We start from the raw sequence: 15390 nt of genomic DNA, 5'->3' as shown, positions 1-15390 counted from the left end.
AACATGTTCCTTTTACTTAATTATTTTAAGTCATAACAGTACTTAATAACGCTATGGTAACTATATATAGTTTTAAAAAACCAATGTAGTCTAGTACAGACAGATTGATAATTCCATAAGAGTGGACCCTATTCGTTTGATAATATGTTTTCAAGTGGTCCAGAAGAACATAAGATAACAGTCTAGCTTCAATCATTTTGGTTGGATCATTTTCCATTTTTGACCCTTTGATTCTTCTTTCTCAATGATTGAATGCTATTCATACGTACATACAAATTATGATTACTACAAAATCAAAAATAAATAAATATACAGCATTTGAACCTCAAAATTTGATTCAAAATATCTAGTGGATCCATGCAAAACAAATGTATATTCACAGTTCATGTCAACACTAACTATATATCTATAACTAACCATCACACAGTTTCAATTTATTGCAATTGTTATGGTTTAATTTTAGTTTTTTTTTTAATTTTAAATAATTTAAATTTACTTTTAATTAATTATATTAAGACACATGTATATAATTAGTTAGAGCACATATTTTGTATATTAAATCATCTCAATAAATTTGAACCCTTTAGTTAGGCCTTCAAATTGGGATTTAACTTCCTTTAATGAGTTTGAAACCTCTGTAAACAGTAGTATCCCTTTTGTATACACCTATAAAAGATTAGAGGATCAACTTAATGAGTGAAGGAACAAAATAGTTCAGTAGTTGATGAAAAATATGTTAAAAGCATCATAACAAACAAACAAAAAAATATTACAAGAAAAAATTTACATTCTCGATTTCATCCCTAAGAACATCATGCTTAAGTGAATGGCTGAGGTTGTGGTGCCACTTAACTACATTGAAAAGAAATGGTGCTTCGAAACAAAACAAAATAGCCCAACTCAACATAATATAAAAACAACATTTAACTTTTATTAATTCTTTGATCATTGAACCGCCAAAAAATTCAACCCATAAAAAAAGGTAAAAAGAGAATTAGCACATAAGCACTTAATCATATCATCTCATGGCTCGACCATATTACAATTTGTGCTTTTATTCACTTCAATCTTACAGTTAAGCATGATATATAATTGATGGGGATGCCAATTTTAGAGTGAAACTGCCAATATGATATGATAACTCAGTTCGAAGTTTTATCTTCTACTATATAACCTAAATCTTTATTTTTTTAAGGTGTCATTTTAAAGAGATAGCTTTAAGGTGGTCTGTAACTTCAACAATAGTAGTCATCACAATTTAAAACTGGTTTCCAAATGCATTTTTCAAATGAAACATTAACAATAAAACACTTGGTTTATTCAAAAGAAAAAAAAAACACTTGGGATGTGTCTCCAGGTCTAGGTGTTGGGTTGCATGTGGTAACCCTAATAGAAACAATACAACATAATATACATTTATATTAGAAATTGAATATTGTAAAATTTGTCACTGGTAAACATTCAGGCTTGTCAAGTGACAACATCACAGCTTCAAACATAAGAACTAACATTTCCTAATACATGCAACGCTTCAAAGATTCAATGAATTAATTTAAAAATTCTAAGCATTTTTTGGAGGAAAAAAAAATGTAATATGCACTGTTTGATGTTTTTGGAAAAAAAATGAATTAATTTAAAAATTCTAAGATTTATTTGCATTTTTTGGTTGAAAATGGAGTGATTATGTAACAGAATTAACGAACTAAGATGAGTACTTCTTCTAAACTCTTAAACACACCCAGTAAAGCTAAACTGGTCACAAACAACCTCAACTATCGAATGAATCCCTCGGCCTAGTGAAAACTGAATTCTGTCTTCTCTTTGATGTAGAAGAGAAGAAAAGAGAAGAGGAAAACACAGTGTTTCTTGACTTTTATTTGTCAGTTTTTCTTTTTTTAATTTTCCTCCCAATTTTTAATGACTAAATAAATGAGTTTGGAGAAAACCTCTTCCGTAGAAGATTTCATTATTTTTTTTCTCACTATGTTTTATATTTTTTTCAACACTATTTATATTGCCACATTAGCTTTAATAGTTGATCATAAAACACATAAAATACTTTTCTTAACAAAATATTTCTAAAGAGTAATAAGTGTAATTTGACTCGTAATAATTAGCATCAAAATCGGCAAATTCTACTCGTTCTAAATTTTTTTAACGATTTATTGGTTGACAAAAAAAAATTGTTTTAAAGGTTAAAAACAGAGTAACAAAGTAGGTGTTATTGTACTATTGTATACTTATTTGTACTTAGAAAAAAAAATCATATAATTCAAAAAGTGATATATGTTATAACACTATTTATCATTTTTAATTGTTTACTGGCCCACTTATGGTACTATATTTGAAAGACAAAATGCAACACATGGAGCAACTCATTATTTCTTTAATGAAAAATCAAGTAAGTATTTTGATGCTGAAACTATATTTTCATGTGGCTGAATTGCAATAATAACTAAGATTCATGTTTAATTTTTTGGTTAGTCTTTACTTTTGTATTTTTTTTAATTTTGATGTTGAATTCATGTCTTTCTATCTTACTTGTAAATAGAATACATCTACTCAGAGTGAGGAGCAATCAAATGTCAATGTTCAATCAAATTCTCATGTTCATTCCACTCAGGTAATTATGATACTAATTATATGAAAATGATAAAATCTAAAACATATAATATTCAATATAAAATCATTTACTGCTGCTGAATTTGTTATATTGATATATTGTTAGAGTGTCAAGAACCACACATTTGGCTCAAAATGCAAAATATTAGATTGGATTGGATCTGGAGAAATTATTGCAGAAGGTTATTTTATCTCAAGTGACCCAAAGGATGAGGTTCACCATGTTCCTCTTGGGCCTAGTGCTATGAAAGTGGGGATAGATCTTGTGAGAAAGAATGATGCATTAATGTGGAGGCCTTCAACAATTATGTCTACTATAGAAGATGCTGTAGGTAGTATAATTGCATGGCCAGCTGATAAAGTTATAATTAGGTAATTAACTTTTTTTATGTACTCTTTTAGTTTACTATAACTTTAAGTTGAAGCATTACTTACTTAAATTTTGTTGTAGCTAAACAAATGGACTCACAACAAAGACAAGTGCACAAAGGATGATGAATTGAAGGATGGAGCAAGTTTCACGCATGGTTTACTTTTGTGTGTCTTGTAATGTTTCTATTTTTCATTTTTGAAGAAAAAAATTTCAAGATTATAAAACTTTATTATGTTATGCTTTCAAACTTAAGTTAGAACTAAGATCTCATGAAGTAGACACATTCATGGTTTGAATTAGTTATTGTTTAATGTAATACTTATGGTTTATCAATCTATTGAGAATTACATTTTATGATTAATTTTGAATTTTTTTTATAAAAATACAATAATGAAAATCTTTTAATTAAAAAAAAAACCATATAAGTATACTTATCAAAATAAAATTTAAAATTTTATTACTATATGTTATGATTTAAAAACATATTATAAGCGTAAAAAATCGTTATGGTTTATATAATATAACAAACTAAAAATGTTATCAAAATAATCAAATGTAACAGTTGAAAAGTGTTATGAAAAAAGTACAAGATTAAACTTCAAATTTATAACCAAAAACTCTATCTACATGTTATTATTTGAATATTATAGCACCTAAAAATGTTATTGAATAGTTTAAGATAACACCGAACATAACATTCAAAAACTGTTATAGAAAAGACTGGACTTTTAATAACAGGGGCTATGTTAGCATTTTCAGAAGTGCTATCAATAGTCCCGGTTAGCAGTTTTTAAGTGTTATGAATACTGTTTTTTCTTGTAGTGAATACCGGGCGACTTTTTGCTGGTACGCAGCTACTCGGAGTTGGGCTTGTTTGCGTTTCTCATCGATCAAGTCCAGGGATTCCATCAATAATTGGCTGTTAGAGCCTTGATTGTACATTATCCTGCGATGCGAGGGTGGATCTAACTCAACAGGCAACATAGCCTCATACCCATAAGCCAAAGAGAATGGAGTATGGCCTGTCGCTATTCGGTGGGAAGTTCTGTACGACCAAAGGACTTCAGGCAATTGCTCTAGCCATGCACCCTTAGCTTCTTCTAGTCTTTTCTTCAGGGTATCCTTTTGCGTTTTATTGACTGCTTCGACTTGTCCATTTGCTTGGGGATGAGCGACTGAAGAAAAGATCTTGATAATCCCATGCCGTTCGCAAAAGTCCGTGAATAAATAACTATCAAACTATGTGTCGTTATCTGAGACAATTTTCCTTGGCAATCCATAGCGACAAGCGATGTTTTTTACCAAAAAATCCAACACCTTCTTGGTTGTTATGGTTGCGAATGGCTCAGCTTCGGCCCATTTGGTGAAGTAATCGACGAAAACCACAACATATTTGACGCCGCCTTTTCCTATGGGTAAAGATCTGATTAAGTCTATCCCCCACACTGCAAACAGCCATGGACTTTGCATCTGTTTCAGTTCATTAGGGGTTGCTTGTGGGATTTTTTAGAATCTCTGGCACTTGTCACACCTTCGTACGAAGTCCATCGAGGTCTCATTCATTGTTGGCCAGAAATACCCTTGCCTCAGGATCTTTTTCGACAAACTTTGCCCCCAGCGTGGTCCCCGCAAAAGCCTTCGTGTACCTCTATCATCAACTCTTTGGCTTTATCTTTCGAAACACATCTGAGGAGTGGCATTGAGTATCCCCTTTGGTACAAGATTCCATCGACTAAGATGTACCTACCAGCCTGTTGCTGAAGGGTCCTAGCTTTGTTTCTGTCCGTTGGTAACACGCCTTGCGTCAGATACTCTACGTATGGTGCCATCCATGTATCCACCACTTGGATCACTAGAGTGGTCTCCTCTGCTTGGATGCTTGGTACAGATATTGTCGTTCAACTGGCACTATGTTCAGAGTATCAGCATCTTTTGCACTTGCGAGCTTGGCCAAAGCATCAGCGTTTGAATTTTGGTCGCGAGGAACTTGCTGAAGGGTGTATCTGTCAAACTGTGCTAATAGATCTTTTCTTTGGTTTAAGTAGGCAACCATCTTTAAACCTCGGGCTTGGTACTCTCCCAGGAATTGATTTACCACCAGCTGAGAGTCACTTTAGATGTCAATTATCTTTATATTCATGTCCCTGGATAATCATAACCCAGCGAGCAACACTTCATACTCAACCTCGTTGTTGGAAGTAGTGAAGCCAAACTTGATTGCACAGTGAAATCGAAGCCCTTCAGGCGTAATCGGGATCACCCCCGTGCCTGCATGATGCTCATTAGAAGAGTCATCTGTAAACAACTTCCATGAGAGAGGTTGGTTTTGAGATTCAAGCTCATCAGACTTTTTGGTCTGCTCGCTATCTTTAAGCTTAGTGAACTCTGCAATGAAGTCAACTAGGGCTTGTCCTTTTATCGCTGCTCGTGGTAAATAAGAGATATCGAACTGCCCAAGTTCGACCACCCATTTCAACAATCTTCCCGCAGCCTCTGGCTTTTGCAGGACTTGCCGTAGAGGCTGGTCGGTCAAAACTGTGATCGGGTGGGCTTGAAAGTAAGGTCGCAACTTCCTTGAGGCCAAAATTAAGCAATAGGCTAACTTTTCAATTGGTGGATATCGTTGCTCCGCTCCAATTAGCCTTTTGCTTACATAATAAATAGTTTTTTGTACGCCTTCTTCTTCTCTTACTAAAATAGCACAAGAAGCATACTCTGTAATCGCCAAGTAGACAAACAAAGTCTCCTCATCGATCGACTTTGATAGGATGGGTGGTTGTGCCATGTGAATCTTCAATGCTTGAAATGCCTACTCACACTCCTCCATCCACTCAAATTTCTTGTTGCCTCTAAGTAGATTAAAAAATGGAACGCACTTGTCCGTTGATTTTGAAATAAATCTATTGAGAGCGGCAATTCATCCGGTTAAAATTTGAACATCCTTAATCTTTACTGGCGATTTCATATCGATCAAGGCTTTCATTTTATCAGGATTGGCTTCAATTCCTCTCGAGTTAACTATAAATCTCAAGAACTTCCCTGATCCTACTCTGAAGGAGCATTTAAGGGGATTAAGCTTCGTCTTATATTTGTTCAAGACGTTGAAGCACTCCTGCAAATCCTCTATATGCCCTTCTTCCTTCTTTGACTTTACCAGCATATCGTCGACATAGACCTCCATGTTCATCCCAATCAGCTCCTTGAACATGTGGTTGACTAGTCGCTGGTAAGTCGCACCAGAGTTTTTCAAACCGAAGGGCATTACTTTGTAACAGTAAAGCCTGGTATCAGTCTGAAAGCTAGTGTGATCCTCATCAAGTTGATGCATAAAAATCTGATTATATCCAGAGTATGCATCCATAAAAGAGAGAATCTCATGCCCTATAGTGGCATCGACCAGTTGGTCGATCCTAGGGAGTGGGAAACAATCCTTGGGGCAGGCTTTATTGAGGTCTGTGAAATCCACACATGTTCTCCATTTTCCATTCGGCTTGGGAACTAGCATGGGATTAGAGACCCACGATGGATAAAACGCCACCCTGATGAACCAATTCTCCTTCAGCTTTTCGACTTCTTCTTTTAAGGCTTTTGATCTATCTTTGTCGAGTAGCCTTCTTTTTTGTTGCACTAGTGGATAATTCTTGTCGATGTTCAGGACATGGCTAATGACTGCAGGGTCTATTTCGACCATGTCTTTGTGTGACCAGGCAAAGAATTCCTAGTTCCTCCTTAAAAACTCGACCAGTGCTTGTTTTGTTGTTGTCTCTCAGTTTTTACCGACTTTCACAACCCTGGTCGAATTTTCTTCAATGAGTTGGACCTCTTCAAGGTCCTCGATGGGTCTTATTTTTTCCTCAAAATCCCCAAAGCGAGAATCCAAGTCTCTATCCTTACTTTGGGCAACGCCCTATTTGGTGGCATTATCACCTGACTGGGCTTGAGCATCAATTTCCATTTGCTACTCTTTTCCGGGAACATCTCTCGACACACCTTTCTTTGCCTTGGTTATCGAGGCGTTGTAGCACTCCCTTGCCTCCCACTGATTTTCCAATACGCATCCTACCCCTGCATTCGTTGGGAATTTCATGGCAAGGTGCCATATTGAAGTGACGACTCGCAGGTCGACCATAATTGGCCTCCCAATTACAACATTGTATGCTGAAGGAAAATCAACTACTATGAAAGTAGTGAGTAATGTCCTGTTAGCAAGTGCAGTACCTGCTATAACTGGAAGCCTAATCAACCCAGTTGGGCCGAGCCCTTCCCCGGAAAAACCATAAATGGTTTGGTTGCATGGCTCTAGGTCCTTGACGGAAAACTTCATTCTCTCCAGTGAAGACTTGTATAGGATGTTGACTGAGCTTCCTGTGTCAACCAACACCCTCTTCACCATCATATTGGCAACTTGCACGTCCACGACCAGTGGATCGGAGTGCGGGAATCGTACGTGTTGGGCATCGTCTTTAGAGAAGGTTATTAATTCCTCCTCTATTCGAGCCTTCTTTGGTGCTCGATCCTCCACACTCATCATCTCAATGTTCTAGTCGTAGCGTAGGTTTCAAGCGTATCATTCCCTTCCCTTCCAACTGCCTCCACAGATGGTGAGTAAAGTGCCTGCCACAGGAGCTGGCTGTAGGGGTGGCGAGCATTGGCGTGTAGGCGCTTGCTTGTTGCCACTTTGAGCCTCTCATTGGGATCCTCCTACAGCTAGCACATATCTCCTGAGATGTCCCTACCTAATCAAGAACTCAATCTCATCTTTCAGCTGGTTACATTCATTGGTGTCGTGCCCGTAGTCATTGTGAAAACGACAGAACTTCGTCATATCTCTCTTGGAGATATCTTTCCTTATAGGTTCAGGTCATTTGTAAGGCATGCTGGAGCTGGTCGCCTGGTAGACATCCGCTTGGCTTTCGACAAGGGCCATGTAGTTAGTGAATCTCGGCTCGTATCGACTGCCTTTGGGGCGTTTACTCTCAGAAGCTAAGGGTTCATTGTTCGCCCGTTTTCCACCGTTCCTACCATTGCCATTCCCGTTGCCCTTGACGTTACCATTGGGTTTTTCCGACCCTTTGGCGGGTTCTTCCTTTGGCCCCTTATCTTTTGTTGGCGATTTTCCTTCATTGGCAATCCCGTCCTCGAGCTTGATATATCGATCAGCCCAATCCAAAAACTCCTGGGTACTTCTTACCCCATTCTTTCTGAGGCTACTCTAGAGGGGTGAATGGCGCCTAACCCCAGCAGTTGGAGCCATCATCTTACCTTCATCTCCCACTGTCTTGGCTCTAGCTGCTGCTTGCATGAAGCGTTGGACATATTCTTTTAAGGGCTCTCCCTCCTTCTGGCGTATCTCGACCAGCTGGTTGGCCTCTGTGGGGTGTACGCGACCCACGTAGAATTGTCCATAAAATTCCTTTACGAACATCTCCCAAGATCCTATACTTGCAGGAAGGAACTTAAAGAACCACTCCTGGGCGGTGTGAAACAGTGTCGCTGGGAAGATCCGGCAGCGGGCATCTTCTGACACTTTCTGTATATCCATTTGTATCTCAAACTTATTAACATGAGATAGTGGGTCTCCGTTCCCGTCAAAGTTTTGCAGTGTTGGCATCTTGAACTTACTGGGGGTTTCAACCGCAGTAATCCTCTGTACAAAGGGAGTGCCCCTCCTCCTATCATACTCAATATGGGACGTTCGTCCCCCGACCAGCTGTTGTACCGCCTGGTTCAGAGCATCAATATGAGCCTGAACAGCTTCTGAGACTGCTGGGGCAACCGGTGCCGGGGGAGCGTACTCGTCGTGCCTTTCACGGCGGTCGTTAAGTACGTCCCTTAAATCATCATCCCTGCGTCTCTGCTCGCTAACTCCTAGCGGACTAAAGATGTTCTGCTGCCTGGGTTGCCCCTTAGCGTTATGGCTAGCTGGCCTATTTTCTCTAGGTGGGGGGCTTCTGCCTCCACCTCCTTCTTCATTTCTCCGACCAGCATTTCCTCTCCCGGAATCGGCTTCATTATAGTCGTGGCCATCTCTATCTTGTGGCTGACTATGGCGTGACCGGCTGTTCACACTATTTCCTCCTCGGGCTGCCATCTCCCGTGCGTCAGGGGGGGGCCTGCGTTGGTTGTTGGTCCCCGTGCATTGCTATGTCGTGGGGGGCCCCTGACCGCAGAGCCTGACTCGATGTTCCTTCTGTTGGCTGAAGGGCGCTGTCCCCTGCTCGGTAGATTTGGCTCTTCATCCCCTGGGCGTCTAAGGCTGCAGGGCGGTTGCCCAGCCCTATTCTACCTCGGGCACTGGGGATTGCCTCGACCAGCTTGAGATAGAGGCTGCAACTCAGGATCCCTAGGTGGAACATCATCCTGAGCCACAGGCGGCTGCTCTAGTCTTTGAGGGCTTGCTGGCTGGAGCAGAGGGCTAGGATTGGGACTTCTTTGAGGTGGCGCATTCGGCGGCTGATCTGGCTGGGAGGCTGGCACAACCTGACTCCGAGCCAATCGGATAGCTGCCTCCAGAGCGGCCATGGCATCCCTCTATCGACGATCCATGTCCGCCTGCCGCTCACTCAGCTCCTGGCGCTGGCATTCTATTTCTCTTTGCTGCAGCGCCATTGTCTCCGCAACATTCTCCTGATCGGCCTTCAAACTAGCCAACTCATCCTGCAACACCCCCAGCATTGCCCTCAGCGTTTCAGAATCTAACTCCTCCTCCTCAAACTCCAAATGTGGTTCATTCTCAGCCACATTTGGGGGAGGAGGTTGGGATGGTGCAGCGCCAATGGTCTGTCCAGTCTTCTTGGATATTTTTCGCCATTAGATTTTCTTACAGTTTTTTATCAAACTCTCAATGAAAGCAACAAAATGTTGACCCTCAATTTGACCAACGACGCGGAGTTAAATATACGACAAAAGATAAGACGACAATTAAGAGTTTAACCTAATGGTAAAGAAGAAAACACCAAGGATTTATAGTGGTTCGGCCCCAAAGAATGGTAATGACCTACGTTCACTTAGTGCTATTATTAATATTCTATCTCAAAGTCATGATCAAAGAACTAGGGTTCTTGAGTTTCACAAACCTTGAGAGAATTACAATCAAACGATGGATAATCACACTATAGCTTTTTCTCTCAATACTCAGGAAAAAGATTCAAAGATCAAAAGTCCTTTCCTTGAGCTATTTCATGCATATTTATAGGCTCAAGGAGGGTTACATGGGCCAATGGGCCTTAAATTTCCTTAACAACCACGTATCAAGGTAATAAAGAGGAAATATTCAATACAATTATTATAGGATTACAATCTTAGAAGTAAATAAATCAAATTATACGACCAGCCTGGTCGTATCTAATAGTTAAGCTTGACGAAGTGATGTGCCTCTGGTCGATAGTCGAGCAGCAGTTCCGCCACGTGTGAAAAATCCTTGCCACGTCATCAACAACCATTTTTTGGGTAAACAGTATATATAAATTTATATCAATAATCTTTACATATATGACATTTAAACACAACGCTGACATAGATATATATATATATACATGGCTACTTGACATATATATAAAATAAAATAATATTTAGAAAGAAATTAATAATAGAAATAAAATAAGAATAGAAAAATTCATAGTGTAGACATTAGTATACATGCATCAACTATTTTTAGTTTATAATGTATCTCATAATGTCCTTTGGTGAATTTGATGAAGAAAAAGAGCTTGAATCACATGATAAAAACAAACTATCATACAAATTATAAGATAAAAAAATTCAAATTCTGTATTTTAATATTACCAAGTGATTTAAAATAAACAACTTAATTAAATTCAAAATACTGATTAAGTTATTTAGACAGATTCCAATTGTGTTAACACTACTTATGCAAATGTTTAAACAGTAACAGAAAACACAGGTTAAAATTCAACACACAAGAATTTTTACGTGGTTCAGAAATCCTTTCAGATAATCTATATCCACGGGGCCACGCCCAGAGAATAAACCTATCAGTAAAGAAATAATCTATACAAAAGCATTGACATAAACAATGTAAGACTCTCTCTTAAACTATTGCCGCAATCTTGTTGTACTCTTCTCTACGAATCTGGTTTTGATGAAACGTTGATTCTCTTCAAATCCCTTCAAAGAATAACAAGTGCTCACTTCCTCCCGAAGTGAGACTTAGATAGAATCCTCTCCCGAAGATCCTTATGAACACGTTCACAATAGACACTACCTGTTTATAAGGGACTAGATAGATATCAACAAGTACAGTCAACACTCTCACAAAGATTAAGGTGAACAAACTTAATCTCTACAAAGAAAAAATCCTAAAAAATAACAACAAATGTTTAAAAAATACAAAAATGGAGGTCAAATTTCCAAAGGCCTTGGCAGGGTATTTATAGGTGTAGAAATTGTCCAAGGCTAGCTCTTTCTGAGATCTTGTAATCAATACAAGAATATTTGCAAATTTCTTTGATTTTAAAAATATGCCAGCTAGATTAATTCCGTGTCGACAGAAAAGGAAAGTGTTGATTCAGCAACGACATAAGACTTAGCTGGCAGAACGAACTTGGTCATTTCTTTTGACCATGTTCATTTTTGAAAAACTCCTTGTTTCTGAATGAATATAATCCCTGAAAATATTCTCACAAGATAATTTAAATACAATATCTTACCATTATAGATTGGTTGTGATAAATAAGGTAAAAGTTGTATTCACACTAAATGAGATTTTTACACTAAAAAACCAGCTAAATTATGTGATAATTATTTAATGATATGCTGCTGATTTTTCTGAATTTAAAATATTTGTCTAAAATAAAGTTAGTCAAAGAGGGTTTTTACAATGTCCCCCTTTAAAAATTTGATAGACAAAAATATTTTAAGACTTTATTGTGAAAGACCTTGCAAAGACAAGTTGGTTAGAGCAAAATAGTAATGTAATTACTCCCCTTGCGATCAAAATAGTAATGTAAAACTATTCCCATAGTGGTCTTGACACCAGTGAGTTCAGTGACTACAGAATCAATGTCATCGACCTTGAGATCAATTCCTTTAGTCTTTTTGGCAGATGAGGACTCCTTCTTGAGTTTGTAATCTAGACCAGCAGTGGGAGGTGTCACAATTTCTCATTCCAATAGTATAGGCCTTTGAGAATCAAGAAACTTGTAGATCGAATGAGGGAACACCAAATATTGAGCTTTCTTTTTGGCATTTCCTAAGGTAGTGATCTGATAAAAAATTAGAGCAGAAAGATCAACTTGGAGACCAGTCTCTACTTTGAACAGAAAGAATGTCGTGTCAAAGGTAATGATGGATGAATAAGTGGTAGGAATCCAGTTGTTGATGGAAAATTTGTAAAGCACGACATAGTAATGAGTAAAATCGGTCACTTTGAGAACCGAGTGTTGTTCCCAAACCATATTCTGTCCCACTAATTCAGATAATACCATATGTTTGTTGAAATCCACTGCATCATTGGTAACAACAGAAGGCACATTGAGTACTTTGGCAATTTCAGCAGCACTAAACAAATACCAATGGCCCCGAACATAAACTTGACCAAACATAAAAGACTTGCTATCAAACAATTCATCATTAAGAGTAGCATAGAATTCATGAACAATCTGATGGACAAAACCACCAAACCTAGTTAAAGAGCCCTACTACCCTCTATCCTTAATATTCTTAATGACCCTAAATACTCTATGTGTAGAGAAAGAAATTTTTTTCTCACAAAGAACATCTCTATGCACATAATGCTTCATATTTTTCTCATTGTCATTGAAACATAAATTCAAAGAGTGAGCTTTAAAAGATGAACCTGTTGTGGCTTTAGGAACCACGAGTGACTTTGTATAAAGCTCGAGAATTTTCACAGCTTTCTTGCCCTTTGGAGAAACAGAAGGGTTCTCTGATGGGTCAGATTCGACTTCGGATGCAACATCATCATTAATTGAGGCATCATCTTCAAGTGGATCAACATCAGAGGGTACAAATGCTTTAGATTGGTCAGATTCAGAGGAGGAACATGGTGGAGGAATTTTCTTCACCTTTGTCCAAAACTTGGAGAAAGGAGTGGAACCCATGGGAGAAGATGCTTTTTGAGTGGAATCTGAAGGTTGAAAACCTTTGGACCTAGGGGATTTTAGAGAAGAGGAAACCTGGAACCACCCTTTGTTTTTCTTCTTGGGTGCAAGAACATTAGGAGATTCGGTGGAGTCAGAATGGGTTTTGGCCGAAACAACTTCATGAACAGAGGCATCGTCAGAGGGAGATGCTCTGGCCTTTTGGGAAGACCCAGGGATAGAGGCAAGTGGAGCTGCCGTTGAAGGGGTACAAGTGTAGCTTTGGGGGCTTCGAGGTCCGGAATCACCACGGCCTTGCTCGTGGTGGTGGTTGTGTCAATGAGGCTAGGCTAAGATAAGGTATTCTTTCGAGCCTTTTTCTTGGTGAGTGAGGGTGATGTAGACAAAGAGCCAGCCTTCAAGTCCTTGAGAGACCTTTACCCACTTCCCCTAGTTTTCACCATGGCTACAAGACAAAGAAAGAGAAGTGCCACAAGGAAAAGAGAAACCGAAAAAGAAAAAGAAAGAAGAAGAAGAATGATGTTGACGATTGTGAGAATGGGACCCTAGTTGTCTGAATATAAAGAGTGAGAGAGATAGGGATTTAATATAAATCATGCTTTTATTTTTTTTTAAATATCACAAAATATTTACTTCTATCACAAAATATATTTTACCGAATTAATAAGTGTGTATGAGTCTTACAAATTTTTCCAACAGTATATCATAAGCATTTGTGTGTGATTGTGAAAGCAAAGATCATTGCCCTGTATGGAAATTTTAGCCTTTTTTCAGGGTTATTGCCCTATGTGGAAATTTTTAGCATTTTTCTCAAAGAGTACCCAAATAGACACTTTCACATTACACTGAAGGCAACCTTTATCAGTGGTAGAGTGTCTTCTACATAATTTTTGTTACATAGTTCCAACTTACTCAAAGACAACAATCACACAATAGTGCAGGTAGCTTTTATTCTAAAATGGAGTCTGAAAATACGTTTTAAGGATCATATGGTCACATACTATAAACACATATTGATTTGGAAGAATATTAATTGGAGGAACTATTTATTTTGATTTTATTTAAAAAAAAAATATGCATGATATATATTAACTATAAAGTCTAACCAGTAATAAAAATACACTTTTTTTATAATGTTTGAGATTTTCTCTTTGGACAAGAACAAGAAGACATCAAGAAACATTTTCTAGCACGGGGATAAGGTACATCACAAACAATATTAATTAGTACAAACCCCCAAGGATTTCCTGAGGGAATCAAACCTGACTGTATCAAGGGCTTTTATGAAAATATCTGCAATTTGTTTGTCAGTCTCAATATATTCTAAGACCAAAATTTTATTTTCAACAAGTTCTCTGATAAATTGATGATGAATGTCAATGTGTTTAGTGCGAGAGTGTTGAATAGGAGTTTTTGAGATATTAATTGCACTAGAGTTATCACAAAAAATAGTCAGTGTCAAGATCAAACCCATAATCTGTCATCATTTGTTTCATCCATAATAATTGAGTACAACAGCTTCCTGCAAGTATGTACTCAACCTCAGCATTTGACAAGGAGATTGAATTTTGTTTCTTGCTATGCCAGGAAACCAGATTGTTTCCTAGGTAGAAACATCCACCACTTGTACTTATGTCATATGCTTTGCCTGCCCAATCAACATCACTAAAACAAATAAGGTTAGAGTTTGTTTCCTTTGAGTACCAAATTCAATACTCCCGAGTACCATTCACATAGCGAATGATTCACTTTACAGCTGTCCCATGGGATTCGATAGGATTCCCTTGATACCGAGCACACACCCCAACATTGTAGCTAATGTCAGGACAACTAGCTGTGAGATACATAAGACTTCCAATCATGCTTCTGTACAGTATTGGATCTACCTTTACACCATTTTCATCCTTGGTCAATTTGATCGTCGTTTCCATTGGTGTTTTGGCATGTTTAGCAGACTCCATCCCAAATTTCTTGATCAAATTTTTTGCATAGTTACTTTGAGAGATTAAGGTTCCATCTTCTGTCTATTTGACTTGCAATCCTAGGAAGTAATTTAACTCCCCTACTAAGCTCATCTCAAACTCATCTTTCACTTGCTTGACAACTTCCTGCACTTGAGTGTTAGAAGTGGAACCAAAAACAATATCATCGACATAAATTTGAGCAAGGACAATGTCAGAATCAACATTTTTAATGAACAAAGTTTTATCAACTCCACCTCTCCCATAACTATTTAAAACAAGAAATTGAGTTAACCTTTCATACCAGGCTATGGGAGCATTCAACAAATGACTCTTCATTTAATATACCATT

Source organism: Humulus lupulus, chromosome 9, assembly GCF_963169125.1.
Source record: "Humulus lupulus chromosome 9, drHumLupu1.1, whole genome shotgun sequence".
NCBI classification, from domain to species: Eukaryota; Viridiplantae; Streptophyta; class Magnoliopsida; order Rosales; family Cannabaceae; genus Humulus; species Humulus lupulus.
The sequence above is the reverse complement of the archived record's forward strand: the minus strand, read 5'-3'. Positions refer to the sequence as shown.